At 29.2% G+C, this 8,767-nt stretch overlaps 1 pseudogene; it reads right to left on the bottom strand.

Annotated features, from left to right (window-relative positions):
* Positions 1-3,724: 3,724 nt before the first annotated feature.
* On the bottom strand, positions 3,725-3,844 carry LOC118614032 (annotated as a pseudogene).
* Between the last annotated feature and the right edge of the window lie 4,923 nt (positions 3,845-8,767).

Genomic DNA, 8,767 nt, shown 5'->3' with positions numbered 1-8,767 from the left:
GCAGCTGGCAGTAAGAGTTAGCTAGTGATATCAATGCTCAGCTAATGAAATATCACAAGCCTATACTCTTTATGTGTATCATATCCCATATAAGTCTGCCATACCAGGTATAAAAAAAAAAAAGAAAATCACCCTTTCAACAACAACAAAAAAGTTGGAGTGTAATACTTGGAATACTATAAGGGACATTCGCGGGGAATGTCATTCAAACCCATTGATTAAAGATGTAAAGACACTATTATCTGTCAGCTAATATGAGTATCCCAGGAAATCAGGGTTTTAATTAAACTCATAAAAAAAAAACAGCTTCACACTATTTCACTATGGATATTCTTACTTATTAATCATTTTCATGAGTCTTCTGTTTTGCATTAGTTATATGTTCTGTGAGCACAATCCATGCTTATTTCCACATTCATTGTTATTTAGTGCCTAGCATGCATTAAAAAATTAAAGTAATAAAGTGAATCATTCATGCCATAATGTCTTCAGGTGGCTGAAACATGATAATTACCATAATTCATAGAAAAACAAGACTCCATGTTGTTTTCACATTGTAAGGTGAGTGTTATAGTCATTAAAAACTTAGCTAGTAATAATAGCAGAGGAAGAGAGTTCCATTTTACAGGCTTTCATTCTACTTTGAAATTGACAGGGAATTACAATTCAAAACTCATGGTTCTATCATCAGGTTTCAGAGTAGCATTACCCGTAATTCTAGATAGTCATGAAATGCACTGTTTCTCATTGTCTAAGAGTCCAAGTGTTCTTTTTCCTATATTTGCACTTTCTGAGTGAAAGTACCAGCATTACTGTTGAATTCCCTCTCTCACATCTATGAAAGACTCAGAAAGAACCAGAATATCATGAAATGATTATATTTCCTTTAAAATTATAATTTAATATCCATGTTTCTAATGAATTCTCTACTATAAAACATGATCTTACATATATTATTTTAATTTGTACTCGCACCTCTCATTAAATGAAAATACAGGAATTCCTAATTCAATTTTAATAGAATATAAGACTCACAGGGCAATAATTATGAATTTGTCCTATGTTGAATAGGTAATAAGTATAAAAGTCAGAATTTTAACCCAGTTTTCCAAGTTTTCAGTCTAATTATCTTTGAATAAAACACAAACTTCTATTTTATCTGATTTTTTATTTTTATTTTTTGGCTTTAGGTGAATCTCACAATATAATTTTATCAAATAATCACTGGCTTCAAGTTAGCATTCAATTGTTTAATCATTTGACATTAACCAAGTTTAAATTTGGTTCAGTAACTAGTTTGCCCGTTATTCATTTGATTAAAAGTTTTTATACATAAGGTTACATAGTAAGCATATGTATACTTACCCGGGTAAGCATATATATATACAGCCTTTTACTGCTGAGTATCATAAATACTTACCAAAACAAAACAAAAACAAATGAGCCAATGTCAGTGCTTGTTATATTCCCATTTTCAGATAGAGGAGGTTCTAAAAAGACAAAGGTAAAAATAAACAAAGAAATAAGCCAATAAATTAATACTTATAATTATGTGACTTCAAAGTTTTTATATAAATTCCATTAAATATCATCTTACATAACTAAAATAAAACTTGGAACAAATTTTTTTTAATTGTGCATATAAACATATTTTACTTGGTATTTTCTTAAAAGTCATTTTAGTGAAATAAGAATTGTGATTAGATATACTTGTCTATATAACTGAAGATATTTTAGGGTTTGTCTAAAAAAATTAATGTTACTACCCAAGTTAATATCTCACCCACATAGACATCTAAACCGGAGGCTTATAAGAAATCTCAGTGCTCATACTTTTATAATTTTTTATTATTTTTGACTTTGATAGATCCTTTATTTCTGTGTAATACTAGATATTCAAGTGCTGAGTGCCTCTTAGGTGCTAAGAATATTTCATGCATCAAAAGACACCTTTTATCAGATATAAAAACGAGGCTTAGAAAATATAGCAACTTATGAGAGGTTATACAACTAGCAAATAAATGAATACAGATCTCTCTGATTCTAAAACTCTTGAACTTACACTATATCTTACAATGCACACCTGAACTTATTCTTCGCTCTCCAGATTCTTACTATCGGAGTAGCCCTGGGCAAATTTCTGAAGTTGTAAAACTACAAATGGTACAGAACTATGTCTCTTTTCTGATTTTTTAAAATTTTTTATTTATTTATTTTTGCATTCTTGCTTCTTCACTCTGATCTCTAATGAGGTTACAATTTAAAGGGAAGATTAATTACCAAATGTATTGGAAGTGCAGACCGAAAATAATGAGAATCTCATATGGGGATTTAAGCAACAACTCTACTCTTTTCCCTAAACCCCAGGTCTTTATCACAGAAAAATTCCGTATTATCAACACATTTTCTAAGTCTTCTAGAATATTTATGGAAAATCTTTCATACTACAGAATGTTCTAGAATACAAAATACAAAATAGTGTTAATACTGTGATATTCTGCATAGGACTTGGGAGCCTTGTAGGAATGCTTAAACTTTTACGTAACTACTGGAGAAAAGTATTAATGATTTCATTCTAAAGATATGAAAAGCTAAGGCCCAGAGATGTTCTTGAATTGCTCAAAATCACATAATTTCCATCGACGAAACCAAGATTCAAATACTAGTCTGTTTGAATTAAATTAAGCAAATATTCTTAACCACTTTATTTAATTGCCAATGATCTTAATTATAGAGTGTTAAAACTAATGGGGTATTATATTTATCTGAAATTTTTATTTTCAATAAAATAACTTGCTAGCACAAACATACTTTCTAAAACCATTTGTAGAAAGGCTTTAAAGTCTTACAGCATTGATAACAAAAGTTTGTTCACTTCTTAAAGTTCATTTTAGGTTTATAAAGAAGTAAGACATTTCAAAAATGCTACCGGGAAATGATCAAATCCTAACAGACAGTTTTAAAAAATGCAGTTAAAAAAGTATATAGGTAAAAACAATGTAAAACAAAAAAAATTATTTAAATTTACTTAAACAAGTCAGAGATTTAAAAACAATTTTTCAGAGTGCTCTCTATTTGTCCAGTTGATGAGGACACTCTCATTCCATACAGAACCTAAATATTAGAGAATGTAGACTTATTTTTTACATGATGTCAAAGCAATTTTACACAAGTTTAGCCACAAAGAATTATAATGTCAAAAATGATAGAAGAAAAGCAAATTTTTTATAAATGAAATGTCACTGAAGAAGTACCATACCCAGCATCAGAATCACCTTGCCTAGAAATTGTGACCAGAGCATCAGTGATTTATTTACAAAGCTGAAGTTCTGATGTTCTCAAACTTCTGCCAATCACTTCAGTCAAAGGTTTTTGCTCATGACATATCACTCAACTGAAATACTTTCTTTCATCTACATAACCATCCAACTATATTCTTTGAAAACAATGTAAGTACATTTTTTTGTGATAAATTCAGGTTCATCCTATCCAAAAAGAATTTCTTCTAGTATCAAATCAAATTGTGCATTGTCTATGCTATTCTTTCCAGGATTTTAGAAAGTTATTTTTTTTAGTTGGTATTCAACATTTATGCTACTCTGATGAGCAAAATATGTAGCTTTCTTTTATTTTATTTTTTTATTTTTTAGGTGAGGCAACCCTTGGTTGACCTCACAGATTGCAAGGACCTTGTCAGTTTACACTCTCTTTTTTTTTTTTTTTACTCCTCCAGCACCTGGTCATCCCTGGTGGTTTCCCATCCAAGTACTAACCAGGCCCAACCCTGCTTTAGCTTCCAAGATCAGACGGGATCAGGCTTGTTCAGGGTAGCATAGCCGTAGAATAGCTTTATCTTCTATAACATTCTAGAGTCTACATTTCTGCTTAACAGTGAGGGGATAACAAATTAACTAATAAATAAGCAAAGTTACAGTTTAGTTAAAATTTGATCTTTTCACTTAAAACTTTTTCTTCCAGATTAATTTAGTCTCTCTTTTCTCTAAACACTACATGACCCTTGTAACTGAATCCAATTAATTACATATTCCTTAATTTATAGAATCATAATCAAAATTAATCTATGATAGTTTTTTTACTATTTGTCAAATCAAGGCTTTTCTAGGGGCAAAAATGGAGATTTTCAGAGCTAGAAGAAGATTCAAAGTGGGTATAAGGTACAGTGTCAGAGAAAATGCTTTCATTTTGCAGATTATTTCTTTTCTCTCTCAGAAGTATGTGTATATCTTTATTACCAAAAGCTAAATTTATGTAGTATCTTTTCAGTTGTTTTGGTTTTAATATATTTTAATAATATGCCGTATCATTTTAGTTGTCTCTTTTCCATTTTCCATATAAAGTATGAATTTTTCATCATCCACTAATTATATAGAAAAATAAAACTTCTAGGTATAACATAAATATAATTTATGTATATAAATTAAATTTTAAAATTACATGAGAACTCTAATATATTTGCCTTTTAAGTGTGTGTATAAGAAACTTAAATACATTAAGAGTTTATTTAGGTAAACAAATGACAAATTTAAAATTACTTCTAAAAATGCATACTTTTAATAAAGTGTATCAAATATTATAGCTATGAATATGAATAGTCATGCTTCATTTGGAGAAGCGAATTGATTCATCAGATCACTTTACTCATCTGCAAAATGAAAAATGGTTTAATTCTTGTGACTTTTGTTGAGTTTAAATAATGCCAGTAAATAACTTTGAGATTATTTTGAAAGTGTTATAGATGTAAAAAACTGAAGATCTTTACAAGTAGAAGAAAAAGAAAAATATTTCTGTTGGTGAAGGAAATAAGGAAATGAGTCTTTCCTTTTATACACAGCATCATCTGCTACTTTGTCTCAACCTGACATGGTTTCAAGTCACATTTTTTTCCCTTTCTCTTATTTTTAAATCTCTCTAGTAGTTGGCCTTTTTACCTCAGAAGGAAATATTTAAGAAATGGTCAGAAGATTGATAAATTAGAAAATGATGATTTTTCATATATTAGAAAGACTATTAAAGCTCAGAAGAATTAACATAAATACATAAAACAATAAGAAAAACTAAATTCTTAAATAACTATATTTTTATTCATTTTAAATTGTTTAGTAATTTTTCTTCTCCTGGCTTCTTTACTCTTCAGTATAAGAAATTAAAAGAGCGAGTGTTTTTGTATGCAATGCATGTGCTCATTATGTGTGTGTGTTTTTAAAATTATCATTATAAAATGTTCCTGATATGTTTAAAACCTTATGCATTAAATGACCTCGAATGTAAAGCAGAAACTGGCTAGATAAATATATACTCGCACAGTTAGTAAAAACATGGTTATCGTTTAAATATGAACTTTCGATTGAATAAAATATAAATTTTATTTTAAAAATATTGCGAAATCTTATAAGATCTCTTTATATAAATTGTTAATCAAATGTTTCCAACAAACACCACAAAAATACAAATGTTTGTTTATGTTCTTCTTCCTCCTTTAACAGCATTACATTAACACAGGCCACGAAGGTAATTTATATCTTGATATTTAAAATTAATGTGTTCTATGCGATAAATTGACTATTCAGAACACACTTAATATTGGCTTAATTTTATAGTTAATAAGTTTAAATCCTTTGGTGAATTTTAGGATTAATTGTCACTTTTATATTACATTAGAAAAAATAACTGTAGGTCAATATATTTTTAAAAGAAAAAAAGTTCCTGCAGCCCAAGAAGATAGCTTTCTGTGGCCTTAGAAGTGAAAGTATTTCTAAAGAAATAAAAAGAACTGTCTCTTGCCTATCTTGAATATCTTGTTTTTACTGTGAATTTTTTTGGAGTTGACTTACATTCAATTACTTCATTAAAACATGACAATTTACACAGATTTACACTATTTCTGGAAAACAATGCATTGACCCAAAATTACACTAAAAATTGCAATATGGCACTATTACGTTGTGAATAATTTGCTGCTATGCAAATTTTCAAGAACATTTGGTAGCTGGTTTTCTTAAGTTGATTCTGAGACATAGAAGAGTATTACATAAATGAAGGAGGGATAATTTTGGAGAACATCATTCTAGTTATTTTATAAATATTATTATTGCTTGGTAGCTCATCATCTTACAAAAAGATTCCTACCATGTGAAATGTAGGAATTTTTCTATGAGTACCCCTTCTATTTCTATTCCTGCTTATAGCACATTACTTAAGTGTTAATTTTCTTTCTTTGTTTTTTTTTTATTGTTGTATTATAAGATGATATATGATGTGATATGGTACAATTTAATGTGATACGATATAATATATGATAGGACTACATTTTAATAAATACTTTTATTTAATATTACCTTAGTTTTATGGAAATCAGAAATAAACAAATGTAGTTGCTCTATTGTTTTTATTCTTAAGTCATCTGTAAGTATGAGATTAGCATAGACTTTGTATAAATACACCATCAGCTTGAAGACAAGTTTGCTAAATTTTTATCATGAATGAAGATTAAATTTTAACAAGCACTTTTCTGTATATATTTAAGTGATTTTATGGTTTTCTGTCTTGATTTGGTTAATTGCATTGATTTTTCCTCCTTTCAGACACATATTTAATGATAATTATAAAAATCTCAAAGACATCAGCATCTACTGGTGAAAGTTATAAGTGAACTGAAATCTGTGGGGTGGTTCAGCTAGGCTGGGTGGACTATAGCATCAAGCAGCAAAGAAACAATCACTATGAAGTCTGCATTATCTGAATCATACATATTTCTTATATGTTTAATTTTAATTACATTTGTACCAATGGATCTAGGAAGTCTAAATGAATGTGTAGCGATTTTGAATAAGATGTAAATCCATGCACCAGAAATATCCTAGGAGGAGAGAACAAAGTTGTTTCTTTTGATATCAGGATGGTCAAGAGTGGTAGTCCTATCCGAATGGGCCACTGGGCCTTAAAAAGCTGGGCCCTGCCCTCTTTACCGCTGAACTATGAAAAGTTCTTGATTTGGGGAGGGGACAGTTACTCTGATTTTAGAATAAAACCTATATAAATCTATATTCTCTATTATAGCTATCTTGAATTCAAATTCTTTAGTTGTTTTCCTAGAAAGCTAAATTGAAAGAAGTTAATTTTGTTATAATTCATGCATCTGGATTTGTTTTGACCACAAGAAACGAAATCATTTATTCTCACCAAAACACATAGTATGTCGCATTAAATCTTGATATCATCAAAGCTTTACCCTTGGTTGTCTTCTCAGTCATACTCAGCAGTTGTTCTAGTCGTTACATATTGTAATCAACTCTCAGTATATTTTTTCTTTTCTTTTAAATTTTAGCTGTATGGCAAGTAGGTACTAAAACCATAGATTGATTTTTTTGGTATATGAACTAAGAATGATTTTTAACATTTTAAGTGATTAAAGAGAATCAAAAGAAAAATATATTTTATGACATGAAAGTTCTATAAAATTAAAATTTCAGTATTCATGAATAAAGTTTTATTGGTACCCAACAATGTTTATTGCATAAGGGTGCTTTTTGCTATGACAGTATAATTAAATTTTTGTGACAGAGACCATAGGTGATGTTATTATTTTTTATTACATATCTCAATGATGCAGTTATAACTGGACAGTGTTCTGAGTGTCATACACATTTCCACAGAATTTTATGTATTTTGTATTAGCAAAGTGTATTTATCATGTTAAAAAGAGAAAAGAAGGGACAATTGAGTTTCAGAGATTGCCTCTAAGGCACAATGGAATTCGGATCATTCTGTTAGTAAAATGGCAAAGAATGTGTTTATTGTGCAATGCTCTATATGCATTGTAGCTATGCCAAAAGAATACAATATATGTAGACTCCACCAAACTAAACAACACCCATCATAGCATTCCAAATTCACAGAAAAGCAATGTAAAAAAAATAGAAATTTGGAACAGCTTTTTCACACATACAAACACACACACACACACAAAAATGAGATTTCAACTAACATTCATTTCTAATTAGCTCATTTATTAGACAAGTAAGAAAAGTCATTTATCACTCGTGTGTTAATTAAATCATGTTTGATTATAGCAGCTATAGTATTTAGAGAAAATAAATTGTTTATGGTAGCCTTTTGTGGAGAACAATTGATCAAAGACTTGAGAAGATTGGGAGCAATCTATATAAATCAAAGAAACAAAGCAAATGATTTGGAATGGTTTTCTTTACTCTTGCTGAGTCAATTGTTATATATCTTTCTCAGTTATTTATTTAAGGAATTTATGCTAAATTTGAAGTGACTGAAGAATTAGTCTCTATAAATCGTCTCCATTGAACAACAATAGGGGAGATTAGTTTCAAAGACTTTGAGAAAACACAATTCAGTAAGACCTGAGGTGGGATCTGCTAAGATGTGTTACGATAGATGGTTATAAAAATATGCATGGAGCAGATAAAGGCTTATTTGAATGAAATTTGTAAGCCATTGAAAACATATAATTATTAATTAAATTATTCATCAGCAGGAACTTTGAGGTATTTAAATATATTATATGTTATTGAATCAGCAGTGTAAAAAGTGAATTTGTTAGCTCTCAGAATTAAGGATTATAAATTTTTGGGCACAATAACACACCTTGCAACAAAGAAATTCCATTGGATAGCAAAAAATACCTGATCTCAAAAAAAAAGGTCATATTAATGACAAATGATTTTCTTTGTATCTCAAGTAATGTCATATTGTTTTACATACTTCCCATAATCTCAAA

The sequence above is a fragment of the Rousettus aegyptiacus genome, unplaced genomic scaffold (genome assembly GCF_014176215.1).
Source record: "Rousettus aegyptiacus isolate mRouAeg1 unplaced genomic scaffold, mRouAeg1.p scaffold_m13_p_2, whole genome shotgun sequence".
In the NCBI taxonomy this organism is placed as follows: Eukaryota; Metazoa; Chordata; class Mammalia; order Chiroptera; family Pteropodidae; genus Rousettus; species Rousettus aegyptiacus.
Note: the sequence above shows the minus strand (reverse complement) of the source record. Positions and strands in the feature narration are given on the sequence as shown.